Raw genomic sequence first — 21,636 nt, forward strand, 5'->3', positions numbered from 1 at the left:
TAAAATTGGCACACATCCAACATTGTTGTGTACTATCTTAAGATAATCAGTGATACTGTCTACTTTGTAATATTTATAGTGTTTTCCATTTTTTTGTTCTACTTACAAATACTGTTCCTTGCTCCTGCATTTTGATATTAATATGACTACATTTGCCTACATATGGCTATGTCTTTTTAAATCTTTAGATTAAGAATTAGTCAGCGATGCTTTATTCAAAATAGTAATTACTAGTCAGCATCTCTCTTTCCACAGAAAAATAACCTAGCTTAATAAAAATATTTTTTAGACTTGCAAAGGAACACTATGTTTTGCACAAGGCAGATATTTAGTTATGGTTCTTTATTTTCCTCTATCTTCCTAACACAAATAAAATCTGTTTTGTGCCTATGCACATACTTTGTTATATTTGCAGTAGTAAACAAAGCAGTTTACTGCTGGAAATCTTGTGGTAGGTAGACCACCCATATGAGCACATTTGAGACATGTTTTAAAAGCCCTTTAGTAAAGCCAGCAGTGTGACTGAACTTCCTGGAAGTTGGCTCTTCATTTTACTAGGCAGGGGAAAAAACAAAAACAGTATTCTCTTTGTTTAGAGCATGTGTTTAAGATGCGTTTTCCTTATGGATTTTGTGAAATCTCAGTGCAAAAGATTTTAATATAATGAAACATTATATTTAGTGCTTAGTATTTAGTACTTCAAAAACCATCTTTATCCAAGAATGTTAAAATGCAAATATTCTCTTGAGTGAAAGTATCAAAATCTGAGATCTGCAACATGCAATACAGTAAGTACAGCTACAGATAATATAGTAAGGAAGTATTATTTTCATTCTTATTTTCCCTAATCCTAAGGATAAGGAAAGCATTTACTATTACTTGAGGCCAACATCCAGTGGGAGAAAAGGCTGGTATGGCTTTATTACAGCTAAGTGTTCTAAACTTTTTACCAGTACAACCACAGCAGGAAGTTGTAGAAGATGGCAAAGATGGCATATCTGAGGCAATTTGATCTCCTTAAATCTCCTTACTCCTGCTTATATACCACACAATCAAAGATCAAATAATTGTTCCTGTTCATATTGTGACTGGAGGAGTGTCATGTCAGAAACCTGTTAGAAGCAGCAGGAAGAAAGACTGAGATAGTCATTAAGCGACTTTGACAGAATATTCCTTGAGGAGACATTTACATTCCATGGCCATTATGAAAAGCTAGGAGAATAACTGAACATTGTATTGCAAAAAATGAGGAAAATGGAAAAATTTAACTATAGACAATAAATTTCAATATGTTCCTCTTCTTAAGCCAGTTTACAGATATATAGCTGCATATGAAACTCAGGGGGAAAGTGATGTTAAACCCCTTGATGCAGCCTTCTCAGATTATTATATGTCTGTGTATTTCCAACTTGCTGAGCATTTAATTAGAGTTATGTAACCTGTTTACATGTATATATGCTATTGGACATAACAGTGGGAAGCAAGCATATGCCAACCTTTTGAGAAATTAGATCCAGTGGCTAGTTAAGATGAAGAATATGGATGCAAAATTGATTTATTCCCAATCAGTGATACAAACTAAACTTAATCAAAGTACTCCTGATTGTTAATGGTGTGAATTCATTTTCATTAGGAACAGGAGCTCCTTTGCATATTAGGCCAAACACCCCTGATGTAGCCAATCCTCCAAGAGCTTACAAAAAAGATCCTGCTAGAATTCCACCCTGATTAGGAGAAGTAAAGCTAAAGCTGACAAAGTGCATCTGACTTGAAACCTTCAGGTTGCTTTGCAACCCGGTTCTCAAATCAGTTACGCTTTGCTTAGATTTAAGCCAGTCAATGGCGGTTAGTGGAACTCTGTGCTGTATCATCTGTAATAAAAGTTAATGATCTAAAAGAATTTTTTTCAGAAGTTGTGAATTGAAATGCAGTATATAATTTCTAGCCACATTGTGGGAGACAGAGGAGTTCCAAAACTATGAAGAAAGCCAGTGTTATTCATAGGGAAATATAGTTACAGGGGCAGGGAAGAGGTAAAGTAGGAGAATGAAAGGGGAAACAGACATTCAAATAACTAGGTGCCTGGATCTCCTGGGGTTCCTTTTTGACAGTGGAAATGAATACTAGAAGCAGATAAATGAAATTGTGTCATTATTTATCTAACTCCAGTTTCATCACTGAAAGAGCAATGATGGGCCCACTAGCTCTGAGGGTTACATGAAGCAACAGGGAAAGTTCTAAGATGTTCCATTTTCTAAACATTCCTTTTTTTCCTTGTGAGCATCAACAGAAAGACATATGAATGTTTTATGATGTTAAATCTGGCATAATGTTTAAACTTCAGAAAAACCAGAAACTTGTTGCAGTTCTTAAAATTAGTTCTAATCCTTTCTTTGAAGTTTAACATATTTTCGCCATATGACATGCATTTTCATTTCCCCTTGATCCTTTTGTAAAGGACACTGAAGCTGTTTTGACTCTTATTCCCAAAGACTATTTCAGACTTAAAATTGAATCCAAGGCTCTCCAAGGGGTAAAATATTTATATTAATGTTCAGCAACCCTTTAGCAAATGCAATCCACAAGTGGATTTCTGAGTAAGTCTTGTCAAAATGAACAAGTTCCATAAGGCATCCTTTTGGCAATCCCTTTTCTTTTAATGGGTCTTTTTAAAGAAAAGCTTTCACCAGATTGTGGTTGTGGAAAGTGCCATCAAATTGCAATGGATTTATGGTGACCCCATAGAGTTTTCAAGGCAAGAGACAATCAGAGGTGGTTTGCCAGTGTGGAACTCTGCATGACAGCCCTGGATTTCTTTGGTGGCTTCCCATGCAAGCACTAACCAGGGCTGATTCTGCTTAGCTTTCAAGATTTGATGAGATTGGGCTAGCCTGCGTCATCCAGGTCAGGGTTCACCAGATTGCACTCATGGCTACAGTCCGTGGTAGTTAATTTTTTGCTTTTGACTCAAAAACTGTCAAACTCCAAGAGATTATACATTGTTATACATTTTTGCACATTCATTTCTCCAGCTGTACATGAGAACCGGGAATGGTGAAACTTTTTTTAAAATGCTGAAATTATATCAAAGATTACTAAGAGCTCTAAGCACATGTAACAAAGCTACACAAATATATTCTGTAAGTTTGCAATTAAAATATTTTGACTCTTTGGTTCAATGGCTACTTCCTTCAAGTATTTAGGAATATATCCTGCTGATATCATATTGGGAGGTGAGAGTGGAACTGTACTGGTTATTCTCTGGAAGATGAAACAAGCAAGGTACTATGATAGTCAGAAGATAGTTGCTCGGCAAGAGATAGACTTCTAGAGCCCTTCATGAAATTAATAATCAAAAAAGTACTTTCTGGTATATTACTTTTAAACATTCTTGAATGTTCATATCTCTTTGTCAGGCCAAGTAGCTGATACAATAAAGATTGTATATTTTTTGGCTTTTCCTAATATGAACTTTCCTAATATATTCTTTCAATAGAGCCTTGATATACTAGCCACCATGCTGATACAACCATTTTTGAAACCAATTAGAAATAATTATTCTATAACATGCCTCAAGTGTGAATGAATTGAGTTAAATTGTTGGCCTTTTTGAGGCTAAAGGGAATGGAAATAGGGTTGAGAACCTCTACATTCTACAATGTTCAGTGTGCTAATTGATCTTTTGGTAAAAGAAAATGGAGGTGATCTACTGAACAGGAAGGTCCTGAGACACTTTTAATTTCTATGTTCAACTGACACTCCTTAAAATGTGATTATGCCAATACAAGAAGTACATTCCATAAGCTTGCTATTAAGCAAAATATTTTCACCCTCTGGCTCAATGGCTAATTCTCAGCTGTAACCTAATAAGTACTTTATCTAAAGAAAAGGTTTAAGTTACCTGGAAGGGAACTTTTCCCTCCTGACAAGATAAATGATGCCTCCTGGATATATTAAAAAACAAAACAAAAACTGGCAACATGTGTTTTTATTAAATTAGATGTTCTGAATTCCCCAAAGGCTGTTTGCATAGGTGGGGACCCTGCAGTTATTTTTATTAATGAAATTGCTATGACAACACCATGCTTGTGTAATTTAAAAACATCATTATGTATTTCTTTGAAGAAAACATTCACATTGCTAAAAATAATACGGAGAGACTTAAGCCTTAGCCTGTTTTAGGGTGCATTAACCATTTCCCCAATAATAAGGGACATGTTTGGTTAAAGTTGCTTGAATGACCCAGATGGTTGGATTATACTCAGTGCAGAGCATACTCACTGGTAGGGCTCTTTAGTATGCGAGCTATCAAATTTCCTTAGTTGATCCAGAAGGTCTGTGTAGTTTCCCCATTGCAGATTTCCTTATAGTTTCCCTTTACTCATCTGCTGGCAATGGCCATCTGTCCCCTGCATTACCATGGCTTTTCCAGGTGTTTTAAAAATTGACAATTCAACACTATTGTATTGCTATAGCATAACAATATGTGTAACAAGTTCTCTGAATTCCCAGCTTTCATTTTTTTAAAAAGTAAATCTGTAGCCCTTTTGTTGTGAAGACAGGCCATTCCATTTATATCTCCACCACTTTTTACTTTTTGTATTACTGGGATCTGTACTTTCAGTATAATATGGATGAAGAAGGCAGAGATGGAGGAAGTGAGCCCCATCTAAGACATCTTGCCTTCAAATTAAAGTTTAAATGATTACACTTTCAATTCCAAAAGATTTGCCCCAGCAACTAAGATGTTTGTACAATTTCTTGTGATTTTTTTTACTCCTAAAAACTCTCTGCTGATTACTTCTATCTCCTACAACAGTGGTCTCCCAGGGAAAAAAAACACAGGTAGGAGAGTATCTCCCATCTGTCTCTGAAGCACTTCTCAGTATTTCCATAAATTGCATATTCCTTGGCACATCCACAAAAATGTGAGAATATTCTGATAGACCTGTAATAGACACTACATCCGTTCCTTGGAAGGAAGATTTAATATTAAGATTAAGGAAATGAACAACAGTCTTTTCTTCAGCTTCATTTTTTACTTGCTGAAGCTATTTAAAAAAATTCTCCATCAACTAAGTCCCAGTAGGAATGCTGTCTTCCATTTCAATATTATAATAATACACAGTTATGTGTTACTTTCTCAGCTGTTTGATATGTATGCTTTCCATCAAAGAGGCAAAATAATGCAATTCATTTTCATTCCCTTAATGATGCCACTTTACATCCTAAGATTTCAAACTAATTCAGTTGTCTTTCCTTAGCATTAACTATGAACTGGGGACCTATGAGAAAGTGCTGAGGGAGGAGAACAGGTTGAAAATATTACTCTGACTCACAAATCTCCTTCTTTTAGCATTCTCTGAGCTTTCAGGAGCTGGCTGATTTCTTCACCCAGTCTTTTCTCCTTTAACTGACACTCAGCTCACCTCAGCATTCCAGTCTCTTGGGAATACTTCCAAACTTTATTAAGCCAGTTTTGCTCATAGCAACCATAGGCTTTCTTGTAAATTCTGCTCCTTTGCTCATCATGTTCTTGCTGTGGCCCATTTTTGCTCCTCACACTGGTGCTCAGAACGACATGGTTCTGCTGGGTGTGACATCCTGTCAGCTTGAGGGTATTGCTACACCAGCATGTATCTTTTCCCTCTGTGGTAATGCTGTGCTTCACCAAGCAGGTGAACAATTCTAGGATAGGATTACACTATCAATACTTCAAAGCACACAAAAAGACAGGTATGAGATTGAGTGTGGTGGAGGTAAAGGGGATTGTATGTTGAGGATGTGGAGAACAGGAATGTGCTCACCCACACGTATGCAAGTGTAAAGTGCTGTCAAATTGCAGCCGATTTATGGTGACTCCCTAGGGTTTTGAAGCCAAGAGACTAACAGAGGTGCTTTGTCATTGCCTTCTGCTGCAAAGTTTTTCTGGTGCTCTTCTATCCAAATACTAACCATAGCTGCCCCTGTTTAGCTTCTGAAATCTTACAATATTGGCTAGCCTGTGCCATCCACATCAGGGCTACCCACAAGAACTAGAATAATTATAAAGCATTTTAAAGTTTTCCTCTGGTCCATACACCTTTGAATATGGACAGCTGTTCTTATCAGGCAGAAACTGAGACTGTATACAGATATATAGTTTTTAAAAGGCTCACAGCACTGTGTATGTACTGCACGCCCCCACAATCTATTGTGACTATGGCATATATACAAACCTAGCACATAGATACCTCAGCTTCTGGCTACTCTGCTGACTCCCCCTCCATCTTTCTATATTGGGAAAGGGGAGCTCACTGCTGGTTGCAGGGCTTGAATATATGATACATCCAACATATGCCTGGTCATAGACATGCATCCAGAGTCACAGTCAGATATCATTGCCAAGTCCCCCGCGTCCCACAGTAAGAGACTTTCGTACGCATGCTGAGTGTGTGTGTGATGCGATGACATCACCCAGAAGTGATCTCATCATGCTGCCGATGTTGCACAATGATAAGCATTTCCAGGAAAACTCTATAGTTTTTCTAGACATTCTAGCCATTTGGGAGGGGAAAACTCTATGGTAACTATTGTACCATAGAGTTTTCCCTCCCAGATGACTAGAGCATCCAGGGAAAACATGGCGTTTTCCCAGGAACACCTAGAGTAGCTGCAGTGCAATGTCGCTGGCACAATGACATCATTCCCGGGTGATGTCATTGCACCGGTGATGTAGGGGAAAGTTTCCCCCGCTGGCCCAATGTGGGTCAGCAGGTTGGGAACCTCCCAGGCAGGGGAACACCTGCCCTGCCCGGACCAGGGACTTGGCAGCCCTAGTCAGATATACATCAAGGAAACTCACCAAAAACAGTGCTTGTTTACTCAGTGTTGCAACTTGCAAGGGACCACTAGAAGGTGTAAGGAAGAGCTTCTGGTATCCCTCTCACCCCATTTTCATTATTGGATATGGTAGGAGTGTTTTTTACCCTTTTCTCTGGCTCCACATGCCCTGGCTCCCCACCACCACCATGGCCATCTCTGCTACTGAAAACAGGGCAAGAAAGAAAATAGAAACTCCTTCCCCCTCTCAGTGCTCCCTTGCAGCACTACTTAAGGGGAGTTTCTGATTCTGAGTCCAGTTGCTCACCTGTGATCTATGTCAGGAGCCTCATGTATGTGAGCCCTGAGACAGGCTGCTTCCATTTAATCTCTGGAGCATTTGAATTCCCAGCAGCAGCAAGAGGGAGGAGGAAGCTGACAGGAGAGAAATGGTGGTGGTGATCCCATTGGAGAGTTCATCAAATACCACCCAGTAGCTGAGTACCTTTTTCACTGCTTGCTCACCTACAATGGAAGTTTGCTCACATAGAACGTTTCAGGCAACTGATATTTAAAGACAAATGGAGTAGGATGAATTGGCAACAACAGAGAGGTTAGTGAGTATATCTGCACAGTATTCAGTGTTATGGCATAGTCCAGGGGCAGCTTTAACACCAACAAAGCTCCTGCACTATGTATAAAAATGTAGTACAGGCAGTGCTCATTGGCTCTTATAGATCCTTAAGTTTTTGATTATTACCAGAGATTGTTGAGTCTCTTTCTACTTCAACCTGTTTCAGTCTTTGTTCAATTTTTTTAAAAAAATAATCAGAGATTTAAATTCAGTTGTCATCTCAGTATTAAACATTTTTTAAAAATCAGGTCTGCAGCTCAAAAAACAAACAAAACCATAGATCATTCCAGACCCCTCTCCCCACTGTGTTGGCTTGGGAAAGTGGTATGAAGGGGAAGGAAGAAGCCCTTGCCATGGCCCCAAGCTGAATCAGACCTCTGTAGACTTTTAAAACAACATTCCCTGTAGCTGCTATGAGGCTGTACTTTGGCCCTTAGGTTAACTGACTGAGTAAACAGATGCTTAGAAGCAAGCATTATTTACATCTCTACAATGTAAAATGTAAGAGTTTCAATAGTTGTTTCTATCTCTAGTACCTGCTGTCAAAATAGATAGGAAAGGGAACAGCATGTGTATCTCCACCACAAAATGTTATGTTTATTTTCCCTTGTGGTATTCGAAGAGGGACTGTGTGCAGAACATCCAGTTTGCTTCTCTGGAGATGACCTGCCTCACTGGAGTTCTCTCTTTAAGAGTGAGACTTCAGTGAGAACTACCTAAAAATTCCAATAAACTCCAGTAATATTAACAGCACTTTTGTCTAGTAAAGTGTAAAGCCCACATTAGGTTTCTTTTCTTGGTGCCTCATTGCATTCTGGATCCATTTTCCATAATCCAATTGCTACATTTTTAACATCAGATACATGCAGAATTAAAACAAATGATTCACATACTGGTGGATATTTGCCACTGAAATTAGTAACATCTTGGATTTCTCATCGACACAGGTGGCTCTGTTTAGTTATGAGCAAGAATTCATTCCCTCTCTCTTTTTCCTTCGACGTCAGTTGAGTTATACATCCAGTTAGCACTGTTATCTCATGGCAATTTACCATTTTTTCCCCATCCTCATCTGCATTTCTCTCCCCTCAAACTACATACTTTCTTTGATTCCACAAAGGTTCAACAACTCTTGTTTATACATCTGTGGTTGTTGCTGGAGGTTTTGGACTCAACCAGCAACATTATCTGGCTGTAAAGGGTTCTGCAGAGCAAGAACAGAAAACAACAGAACTACAGCTGGCTTTGCTTTTTTTTGCGGGGGGTGGGGAGTATTCTTCATTGCAACCATAGTATCCATGGCATCCTTATAGCTCCTCTACCACACCTTGCTATCCTGATTTAGAACACCTTGAAAATGATGGATTTTCTTCAGAATCAGACCTACTGTACATGCTTCTCTAAATCAAGGATGATCAACTTTGCACTGACCACTTGGATATTGTGGTCCCCTTGGTTTCATATTTTGTTTGATGCTTCTGTAAATGGAAATCCTCATGAGGGAGTCCAGTTCTATGGAAAAAATATTGACCATTACTATTTAACATCTGATGTTGCCTCCTATATGGTGATGCAAAGTCACCTGTTGGAGAAATTGGTAATAGACATTTGTTTTGCCAAACCCTCATAAAACACTGTTCTTTTTACCACAAATCACTGTATTGTTACTGGTATCGGTACTATGTCATCATTATCTTCTGATCATTGCAGTAGATCATATCCTTTGCATAAGTAGCTTGTTAACCTATATGGGGCCATCTGGACAGACCTTCAATTGTGCCTTAAATAGGGCAACAGATTTTGTTGAATATGCCTTCAGTTAATAGGAGGAAGTGACAATTTCTCAGTGACAATTTGTAAGCCAAAATGCCCTCAAAACGAGGTTGGAGAATTGTCAGGTGGGCACCTGGCTCACTCAGGATCTTTTTACCTGTGTATACAGGATTCCACGTCCAGAAAAGTAATGCTTAAAATATTAGGGACTCTAATTATGTAAAACAATTATAATTTATTAAGAAAAATATAGGCTTCCATACAAGATAAAATACTCATAAATCATTCATACAGTCCTAGGATGGATGGATGGTTAGATAGATAGATAGATAGATAGATAGATAGATAGATAGATAGATAGATAGATAGATAGATAGATAGACAGACAGACAGACAGACAGACAGACAGACAGACAGACAGACAGAGGAACACAAGGGTAGACAAACAGGGCAATATTTACCTATCGTAGTTTTTGAGGAAGGCTCCAATGGCGACGAGCGAGGAAGTGAGAGAAGGGACCCGAAACTGATCAGGAATCGGGGATGGATCTATGCAGCGGAAGTTGGGATACTGATAGAAGCACACCTGTGGGTAGCTAGTCCACAGATTATAAGGACTCTCTTGAGCCCTTAGGGGATGAGAGGTATGAGGGAGGAGGAAGGGGGTCAGCTGATGCATGACCTCATGAAAAGGGGAGGTTTCGCAGTGACCATAAGGGCTGGACTACTGCGACAACCAATAGAAGGTTCATTGGTGGCACCTAATTGGGTGCTTGCTCTTGACCAATGGACTGACCTGGATCCTGGATACCTGAGTGAACTTTCAGGTTGAAATGGACCAGGGGAGGCTCCAAAATGACAGTTGGGAAGAAGAATAGAGAGATTACTTGGGTGGGGAGATGCTTAGGACTATTAGACTTATCTAAAAGGGTGGCAATAGAGTCAAATCATGGTGTAGGTAACACCCAGTTTGTACAAAGGAACTTGGCTCTGGCTGAAGATGGTCTTCCTCTTCTGTCTTCTCCTTGGCACTAGTCTTTGTCTTGAGTTCCGTCAAACAAAGAAAGTGGCAGTTGGACGATTAACCACTCCTGAGGTGGGTAGGTTGCTTGCAGGCATAGGTGATATCTGGTGTGTACGTGAGCCGTTTGCTTCACTGGAATGGAGTCAAGCCTGGTAGGAAGATGGCTGCGTGTGGTGTTAGCCCTCCACAGGGGATTTCATGGTCATAACTTCAAAACCATTCGCCTGGATAGCTCCTGGCGGCGCAGTTTCCTCCGCTTCATGGCTGGGATGGATATCATACAGAACGACGGGAAACCATCCGTTCTCCTGGTAGGCACTCTTGTACTGGTTTAGAGTGCATGTCCCTCTTGCCCCTGGATAGGTTTACTCACACTCTCTGACCAGACGTGTGTGAGTCACTTCTCCAGGTGCTCTGGCAACCAAGCTGGTAATCACGATGTTCTGTAAGGGGGGTTTTCCTCACAATTTCTCAGGACAAAGCCAGTTGCTGGAGAACATGACAGCTGTTGTCATTGTAATACTGCACAACTTTTGTTAGATTAGGCTACTACATCAGAAAGAGAACATCAGAACAAGAAGAAATTACGAGTAATTAGCAGAAGACAATGAATATGTAATTAGCAGAAGACAATGAATATATGATGGCATGGAAAGATATTTGTGATATTTTGATAGGCTCCATTTGGACCAATAGTACTGGTGGCATGCTCTTGTATAATGTCACCTTCTCCATTTTGTCTTGCTTTCTTATGTTTATGAGAAAATCAAGCAATACTTCTTCCTATTTCTCAGTTAAAAAGGGAGGGAGGAATTTTATTTATGTGGAAAATTTTGATAGAAGAAAGAAAGCATTGAAAGACTTCTCTTGGAGTTTCCCAGATTAGAGTTAGCAACCCTAGAACGTCTCCCCCATAATTTTGTCCAAGAAAACTTACTCGGTAGCAGGGTTGCCAGCCTCCAGGTGGGGCCTGGAGATTTCCCACTTTTACATCTGATCGCCAGCTGGCTGAGATCAGCTCCCCTGGAGAAAATGGCCATTTGAAAGGTGGACCCTATGGCATTGTATCATAACTGAGGCCCTTCCCCACCCTCCTCCAGATCCACCCCCAATGTCTCCAGGTATTTTCCAACACAGGACTAGTAATTCTACTTGGTGGCCATTCATAACCTCCTGTAACCTTTTGATGAGACTTTTTGTTGTATTATTTAAAGAGTCTGATTTCTCTAAGCTTAAGAGCATACTATAACCCTGTCTGCTCCCTGCCCAGGACTTGGATGATTAAAAGAAAATTTATGGCTTTCCTTCAAAACCACGTTTGCTCATAACATCAGCATGGGTACAGGTGAAACTTGATGTTTTTTTAATGTGTTACTGAAATGTTTGTCTTCTTCTGAACCAAAGGCAAAACAAATTGTCCCAGCATGAAATATTTGCTTTGCATTGACCTCTGTAAATATTGTTTCTGTCTGTATGAACCAACCATCAGTCTTGAGATTAGATGCTCTAATTCTGCAGACTTCCAGGAAATCTGATGATGACTTGGAAGCCAAAAAAATTTCCCTTCTCAGAAGTGACCCCCTTTGGCATCTGTTTCTCTCTCACAAAGTTTGCTTGGTCGGTTTAAAGCCTGATATAATAACAAGACCTGAAAAAGGAGTAGGAAATTCGAAGACAGCTAAGTATGCTTTCCATTTCTGCCTTAATTTCTTCTTTGCTTTCTTGGCCTTCAAAATTCAGAAACTTCTAGCAGAAATGTGTGTGTGCTTTAGTACATTTCCCAATAGAGACATGGGCCTTGTTCCAATTTAGGTGGGGAACCTGTTTATGTGTATTTGTTAAAATTATATTCCACTGGAAGGCTGAGTATATAGAAGTTCGCAAGAAAGTCCCCCATCCAGGAACTGATCAGTCATATCTGCAGCCAGATTGCTATGCCATTTGTCTTCAGACTGGACCCTGGGACCATTATAATGTTGCAGAATGATTCTGGTTTAGGCTCCTCTGTGACATACTAGCAGGGCTTTTCTTGTAGAAAAAGCCCAGCAGGAACTCATTTGCATATTAGGCCACACCATTGTTTCATGCAGGGCTTTTTGTAGAAAAAGTTCAGCAGGAGCTCATTTGCATATCAGACCACAACCCCTGATGCCAAGCCAGCTGGAACTGTGTTCCTGTGTGTTCCTGCTCAAAAAAAGCCCTACATACTAGTTTTCTATGTGCAGGGAATTGAATCTGCTCAGTCCTGTAGCCTATGGACCCATCCTCCAATTTAAGTGGCTCTTCTACTGAAGGTCTCCAAAATGTCCTACATTTCATCATACATACTAATAGCTGGTACATATTCATTTAATCATTGTGCCATTGTCTATAGGAGGTCATGGTTGACCACATCCCTATGGACAGTGATTTGCTTCCTGGACATCCTGTATCACCATGATTAAATTGGCATCTTCCAGACAGGATTAGTGTTCCAGTTTCTTTTCCATTGGTTACTGTTGTGCCCCCCACCTCCCGGGAACATTTACCTAAAATTTGTTGCCAATTCCTTGCTGTCCCAGCTTTTCTTCATTCTTCCCCCCTGCTTTTACCTGTAATACCTGTGCCATTTCACATTGCTTCACCCACCTCATCATTTTGTTTTGGTGAGTTGTAAGCAACAAGTTTCAGAGTTTCCATAACCTTCCAAGTAGCCACTTGTGAGAAACTGCATGGCAACTCTACATACGTAATCATCATATCTGTGCTCTTTTAGCTTCATGTTCATAGACTGGCAAGTTAGGACTTGCTTCTGCTATATGTGCATGTACTGAAATGTACATATTTGCAGTCCTCATAATGTGGTAGGATATGTGAAACATGACTGCTCTTTCTTACAGGGAAGTACTATCAATTTCTGGAGGGTTACTCTGTTTGAAACAGCACTAACAAGCCTTGTGGTTTCACAAAAGTGCAGTAAAATGAACTGAAACATTATCAGGAGCTGTGAAATTGAAATATCCTTCCATTTGGGCATGTTGTAAATAAGTGATTCTACCTGGATTGCCACAACATTTCTTTACTTATGTTCTTTATACTCTTGTATTGGTCTGTTCATAGGAAGATGCTGGTCTGACTTCAGCTGAGAAATGCCTTATTGGTGAATGCAAATAAAAAAGATGAATTGCCTTTTATAGTAATGAACTTCCACAGCTGCTTCATAGAGGAAGGGGGGGAGAAGCTAGTAGAAAGAAGTAAAGGCACATACTCGCATATGGATTATTAAATTAATGTTAGCGTTGCATTGGTTAGGATTTAAATCAAGTTGTAAACCACCTCAAGCTGCAGAAGAGATGGCATAAAAAGATGGTAAATAAACAAAACCAAAGTAATTTATAATTTCTCTTTGCAGAGCTTGTCATTGTGTCCATTCTAGTTTCATTGGCACTAGTGCTTATTTTGTTAGAAAAACCGATGCTGCACATTCAATCTAACACAATAATCTGACCTGGAAGCTCCCCCCCACCCAGGGCATAAGATAATAATGATGTTGAATAATGTTGAAGGACTTTAAATAAATGGTGAGGGAACTGCATTCTGGGATTGAGCCTTGGCATTAAAAACAAACACCTGGCACAAATTAAGTCCTAGCTGACACATTCCTAGCACATATACCCTAAAAAAAATTATGGGTATATAGACAAACCACGTGGACAAGATGTGTGACTTTGCATTGCAGAAAGAACAGTTGGCTGTGTTATGCAGCAGACCTAAGGCTAGCTGAATTATACCTTGTCTCTAGGCCGTTTGGCATTAACTCCATGCAATTATATTTATCCTTTGTAGATTTAAGTTGCTTTGATGCATATTTTAAAAACAAATTACCTTAAACAAGGCCTTGTTTAAGCAAGTTCAAATGTTTAACCTGCTCTGGGTTTTGCAGGCTGTTACATTACTCATTTGCAGGACCTCAGTTTGAAATTCAACCTTACTGAGAAGTAGTGCAAAACAAGATCTCAGAAGTAGAAAGCCCACAGCCAAACAAAGTGGACACTTTACACGATTGTACCTCATCTGATTAGTCAATGTGTCATGTGATGTTAGAGTATTTCAAAAGCTGTCTTATAGAGGATGGAGTGGAGTTGTTTTCTGTTACCACAGAAGACCGGACCAGAACCAACAGGTTGAAATTAAATCAAAAGAGTTTTTGGCTAAACATCAGGAAGAACTTCCTGACACAGCAGTTCCTCAGTGGAACGGGCTTCCTCAGAAGGTGGAGGGCTCTCTTTCTTTGGAGGATTTTTATTTAAACGTAGATGGTCATCTGACAGCCATGCTGATTCTGTGAACTTAGGCAGAAGGATTGCAGCAGTGCTTAGGTCTTGTGGCCCTTTCTTACATGTCCAGGGAAATGCTGATTGCCACTTTGGGATCAGGCAGCCATTTTCCTCCAGGCCAGATTGGCCAGGGATCCTGGATGTTTTTTGCCTTCCTCTGGTCATAGATCAGGGGTCACTGGGGGCTTGAGGGGGAGGTAGTTGTGAATTTCTTGCATTGTGCAGGGGGTTACACTAGACTAGAGGGTTAGACTAGGGTTCTGTTGTAAGCCGTCCTGAGCCCACCTCGGTGGGGAGGGCGGGATATAAATCGAATAAAATAAAATAAATAAATAGATGACCTGGAGATACCTTCCTGTTTCTAAACTGTCAGAAGCTCTGTTCTAGGTATGAAATGAAATATGTTTGTGTGTGTGTGTGTGCGGAAAACTGATGACAGAATTAGGGCAACAGGGGCTGGACACATTGAATAATAGTTGGGCATTAGATTCAAATTTGCAGATGGCCTGTGTCCTACAAGCTTTTGGTGGTAGAAAGTGCCATCAGGTCACAGCTGACTTTTGGTGTCTGCCCCATACAGGTTTCAAGGCAAGAGATGTTCAGAGGTGGTCTGCCATTGCCTGCCTCTATTTCACATCCCTGGTATTCCTTGGAGATCACCTATACAAATACTAGCCAGGGCTCACCCTGATTAGCTTCCAAGATCTGATGAGACTGGGCTACCCTGGGCTCTCTGGGTCAGTGTGACAAAGACTCAATCTTTCTCCTTTTGTAATTTAACCTGTGATGTTTTACTGGAATCATAAGGAAAAGGCCTATGGCCCAATGGCAGAGCACCAGCCCTGAATGCAGAGGGTCTTTGATTCAGGACCTAACATTGCCTGCTGAAAGAATCTTGTTGTCACTGGCAAGAATCATTTTCTCCTTAAGGTTATCAGTTGATAGCTCTGAACTAGATGAACTGATTGTTCAGCTCAGTAAGGCAGCTTCATATGTCCAGTGGTGGCTCTATAGGCTTTAGGGAGAGCTCAAAAGTCTTATAAGTAAAGCATAATACACAGTTACAATAAGCATCCCATACTCTCTTTAGTTAGGTGTGCAATCCTATAGAACTTGCACCCCACAGGAAATTTCACAGCACAGTTCAATGTAATATGACCACTGTTTATCTTTGAGTAGTAATTTTCTATTTTCAGTTGTATTTTCAGTGCAGGAAGTCTCATTTTACACTTTTACACTACTAGAAATCTATCCAACAAAGACATTTCAGTAGCACTACAGCAGGGCTAGCCAAACACTGGCCTTTTGTACACGCAAATGAATTTGTAGCAACTTCACCAACAGGCTGGTCTTAAATACAACACTGCCCCTTTCAGTTGCTCTGGTGAAATGGTTGGAAAGAAGTGAGATGTAACAGCTGCCCAGCGGTGGAGAGAGGAAGATTTTGTAAAACATGAACAAACATCTAGGCTCTAGTGTCTTTATAAAAATACACAATGGAGACAACTTGAAGACAGGTACATTGGAAAACCTTTATGACTGAATATAGGTATTGCAATAATTATCTTTTTCATTCCAGTAGGCAGCCATGTTGGTCTGAAGCAATAGAACAAAGCAGTAGTTTTCATTATTATGGTTCTCGCCCTGAATTTAAATCAAAATTAGTGATATTGCCAACCTTTTGTTTCATGATTCAGGATATAAATTTAGATGGCTCATAAAGCTTGTGTTCAATTGGAGACAAGCATTACAGTTCTTCGCTGACTGGTATTGTAGTCTAAATTGGAGAGGAACTTCTGCCTTCCTGCCTCTCTCCTGCTTTCTTATTTGTTCATTCAGCAGCAGCTGTAATAGGAAGATCTGTGAGGAGGTCACATCTCATGAGCACTGCTAATAGCACCAAGAACCTTAAAATGAATGTCAGTTATCTTACAGACTACCTATCCCAGAGTTAGTTGCACCAAGTAGTGATGTTCCTGGGATACTGTCCATGGCTCACCTCTACTAGGAAGGGAGGCTTCACTCTGAGGTGTCGCTAGTACTTTACAGCTCAAAAGAGAGATGGGATAGAAAGCCATCTGAGAGAATTTCAGATCCTGTGGTGCTCTAAATTATGTAATCAGAAGCACAATGGGATACAGATTTTAGAACTGGGCTCTGGGGGGTGGGGTGGGGAGAGCTGTTTCCCACTTTTAAAGGAAAGAGATCATTCTGCTAAGCCCAGTTCTAAATCTAGCTGAGGGAGCTCAGCCATTACTGAATTAAATATCTGAGGATTGTTTTGTACTTTTGAGAGAAGCGGCAAGAAAATCTGAAGGAGTAGGTGGCACTTCTTCTCTTCCCACTTCTAGATTTCATGAGAAAAGAGACACACAAATCCAATACAGGAATAGATAGATCCCTTTTCATGAAACCTAGAAACACATGAGAAAGGAAGCATAACTCAGTATGCTTCCATACCGATTAATGCTCTCAAACTTGTGTAACAAGTCTTTAAAAAAAACCAAAACACCTTATATGCCACCATTTTGTACTGGCCCAGTTAATCTAATAGATTACATGGTTGAGGAACAGGTGCCTATATGATCCCACAACAAATTCTGTTGCGGTATACAGCTGTTTCTATATACAGCAACTGTATAAAAAACTCCTCCTTTCAAATGGAGGGTCCAGGGAAGACTAGGGGGCATATTACTACCTCTGTTCTCATTCACTTCTATGTAGAGGCAGCTCTGTACCCAAATTTCATAATGAATCCATTTAAGTGAGAGGACAACATGTTAAAATGAAGGGACATTGCTGTTTCCGTCTGCCTTGGAGTGCACCAGGGTGCCTGGTATGAGAGCCAATGACATTTTATGAAACAATATTTAGTGATATGATAAATGGAAAAGGCTGTGTAACTTGATTGATTTGCTGAACTTCCTGGGTTCAAAGTATAAAATTTCCTCCAAGTTAATTCTGTTAAAAGACATTAAATAGTATCTCTTTGCAACCCCCCACCCTCTGATGCATTTACCTGTCAATAATAAATTTAAAAATCCTGCATCAAAGCTCTCTTTCCCACTCTCCTTGCTTTATCATAAACATGCTGAGTGATCTAGCTTATGTATGCATTTCAATTGCAGCAGTCACTGGTGCATGAGAGTCTAGCAGAAAGCTTTCAACTTTGTTTGAAATGCTGGTGCCTCTGTAAGCAAGACTGTAAACCAGTTGATTCTTGTCTTGAAGCAGGAGATTTAAGACATGGAGTGGTGATGTCATGTTTACCAAAAGGGCAAGTCCACAAAGAACCTTTCAGTTAGTATTTAGACAGAAAAGGATTTCACCCCACCCAGGATCTTAGAAATTTTACAAAACAGATTACAGACAACTAGTTTTGCTTTTCAAAATGTCTGTCTCCCTTCTTCCATCAGTCATACACATGCCCATAGGGAATCCCAGGGTAAATGCTCTTCACTAAACGATGGAACCATGAAGCATATTCAACTATGAGATACCGCTTCTTGCCAGATTTCATACATGGAACATTATATACTTCTTTCATAGAAGGTAGATTTCTAGGAGCCTTCACTGCATTTCCCACTTCTGAGCAACTATATAAGAGTTCTTGCTAAATTTAAAGTGAAATTTAGCAAGAACTCTTATATAGTTGCTCAGAAGTGGGAAATGCAGTGAAGGCTCCTAGAAATCTACCTTCTATGAAAGAAGTGAAATATAATTCACATAAAGTGAAATATTGAAGCAAAATTGAGGTGATCAGCTGATGTTTCAACAAAATTACTAGAGAAGCCATATGAGTTTTAAAACTTGCGTGATTTTCTCAAGGAGACTTTGAACATCCCTAGGTTTTACCTTGGGATGGCTTTAAAAAATGACATTGACTGTATACCTATCTATAGCAACAATGGGAACAGAAAGACCTATTATGATAGGAAATAGTTTTTGTTGGCTGTCAGGAAAAAGGCTCTTCAATCTAAGGGATAATGTTTATTCATTTAAATACTTATACTAGGGATGCACAACTCAAAACAAAAAATTGGTAATTTTTTGGATCTGGAGCTGAAAAATATCAGAATTCATTACTTTCCATATTCCAAGTCCTAGTTTGGTATTCAGATCTGTTTTTAGTTTGTTTTCTGGGATTTCCGTATAGTTCAGCTCAATTATTCTCCATGGAAAATTTTTCCAGAAAGCTAGAAGGGCTGTTTACTAACTAAATTGAACCAAAGTATCAATGGAGCTCCTGGTCCCTGTCCTTTAAGTAACCACCAAATTTCAAGTGATTTGGACAAAGAACTCCAATTCTATGGGCCCCTGAATAAAGTGCCCCCAGCCATCCTCCATTGCTGTTTGGAGTGGGGGATTCTATGCTTTCTCCAGGACAAAGAATAGCTAGAGACAGAAAATATCTGTAAGGTATTTTTCAGATATCTATCTGAACCAGATATATCTAAATGCACATCACTAATTTTTACTCCATTTTTTCCCTTCTGAACAATGGCCTTCATACAAATGCTGATAAGTTAAGACAATAGGATGGTCAAGCTCCCTCTCTCTTCAACCAGGGAACAGAGATTTGGAAGAAATAAATACTGGAGAGGTTTCAGGAGTGAAATTTCTAGAATCATCAGGAAAAAGCTTCCTTGATCAGGCCTGACTGGATTAGTGAGAGGAGAAAAGAGGTGACAAAACTCAGGGGAGTGAGGAAGCTCTCTTTGGGTGTTGAGTCTGTGAGAGGGGAGAGAACTTTCAACTGAGGAGGCAGGAATTGACCTCATGGCTAGCCTAAAAAGCAGGGAAAAGCTGCAATATAATGAAAACTCTGTAGAGATCTGTAACTTCCTAAGCAAAAGGAGGCTGCCCTATTTTAACATCTGATAGAGCATGCACAGAGGGACAAAGGAATGTCATTTTATACATTTCTTTTGAATACCTTGCTCAGTCTGGTGCTGTGCTAAAAGTATGCTTGGGAAACTTTTCTGTGTAATAAATGCTTTATAACTTTTGATGCTGGTAATGGTTCTCTGTACCACATAGACATCCACCATCTTGGACATGCTATTTTAAAAGGAGTGCTGGGGGGCGGAGGCAGTCAGTTGGCAAGTGACTATTCCTCCAGGGGTGTACAAGGCAGTAAACTGTCCCCATGGTGATCAGGCACTAGGCAGCAGAAGACACAGAGGCAAGGTCTCAGAACTTGGAAGGGAAGCTGGAAGGCCTGACCCTCCCAGTGGATAATTCCTACAAAGTTCAGGTGGTAGTGACGAGTTACCAGAGAGAAAGAAAAGCCTCTCCAGGTGCTGAATGAACCTTGGAGATCAGGGGAGAATAGGGCCTGCTGGCCAGAACAGGCCTGTTTCACCACACTGTGCATAAGGGCTTTTGGAAAACATGTGGAAATGCTAGAGGCAGAGGAAGTGAGTACAGAGCACACACTTCAGTCCATAAATCAGTCCTATCAATATAGCTAGTTCCTGGAACAAACCCATTTCAACAACTGCGACATTTTATATGCCACTGAGATCTTATTAACCAAGAGGCTGTGTCTCTGCCTGTTTGTTTCTTTGTACAGCAAGTCTCTGCCCTAAAGAAATATTGTGATATTCCTAAATCTAGCCTCAGAAAACCAGCAACAGCAAAACTTCCTTGGAAGGTGGAAATAAAAGTCATCGTATCCTTCCCTATGTTGTTGGTCTAACTACAAATACAAGCACAGGTCTGAGTTTCCTTACAAATCTTAATAAGGTAAGAATAAATAATATTTTGCTGGCTGTTGCAATTCAGGAAGTGACACATAATGGAAATCTTCCACAAACAAAAGGGTTTGCAGAGTTAGCTACTAAAAGCAACCTTCCACCAATTTACCCAAACTGGCAGGTGCTAAAAAAGCAAGTATAAATAAGAACATAAATCCACTTCTTCACAGGCATTCTGTATTGCTCTTCCTTGTCTCCTCATGAAAACACTGCAATTTGCATTTATCATATTTGTATACTCAGTCACAACATGAAGCCAAAAGGTGGCTGCTGGGGTAAAATTGGAGGTGGCTTGGTGGCCTGCAGCAAGAAGATGAGGCAGAGAAACCCTGCATCATAAGCTTCATAGCACTGGTGGTGCTTAGAATTCAGTTCATGATATGCAGTGAACATATGAAGGAGGGTGGCTTCCAAGCTCCATCATGCGCAATAATAATAATAATAATAATAATAATAATAATAATAATAATAATAATAAAATTTTATTTATACCCCGCCCTCCTCGCCGAGACAGGCTCAGGGCGGCTTACAAGGTGTGGCAAAAGCCATGTTGAACAATAACACAATTATACATTTCAATACAATTTACAATAAAACAGTCTAAAATCAGTCTAAAATAGTCTCATCTCATTGCTATCTCAGTTATATTAATGTTAATGATGGCGTGATGTTTATTTCAGGCTCCATCTTGGAAGGCTAGCCGGAAGAGGGCGGTTTTGCACGCCCTACGGAATTGGCTAATGTACCGTAGGGCCCGCATTGGAACCCCCATCACTGTTAGCAGTCAGAACCTTCCTGCTGAGGGACAGTTTATAGTTACAAAGCCAGAAACAACCTTTTTAATATCACTCAAATACCTTATGAGCAAGATGGATGCCAGCCAGTCATAACCTGTTTTAAAGCATGAGTCAGAGCAGCTGGCTGGCTACTACCCCCTCATTGCTCTGTAGAGATCAGGGCTGCCAAGCTCCAAGGCAGGGTGTTGATTCTCCTGCTTTGGGGGTCCCAAACCCACTGGCCTGCAGTGGGCCAGTGGGGGGATCGCCTCCCAACACTGCTGGTGTAATGACATCACTCGTAAGTGACATCATTGTGCTGGTGACGTCGCACTCTAGGAGCTTCCGGGGAAAAGCTATGTTTTTTAAAAAATAACAATCCTACTGATTGAACATCTACCTGGTTATTTCTGAGAGTTCTCATGGGTACAAATCTCCACATACATAGATAGAAATTCTAGTTAACCTTCCTGTTGCTCCATTTCCAAGCTAATTTCCCCAAACTAAGTGGAGACTGTCTCTTTTGGGTAACATCACTTGTGATATTACTTCC

The sequence above is a fragment of the Heteronotia binoei genome, chromosome 6, assembly GCF_032191835.1.
Source record: "Heteronotia binoei isolate CCM8104 ecotype False Entrance Well chromosome 6, APGP_CSIRO_Hbin_v1, whole genome shotgun sequence".
NCBI classification, from domain to species: domain Eukaryota; kingdom Metazoa; phylum Chordata; class Lepidosauria; order Squamata; family Gekkonidae; genus Heteronotia; species Heteronotia binoei.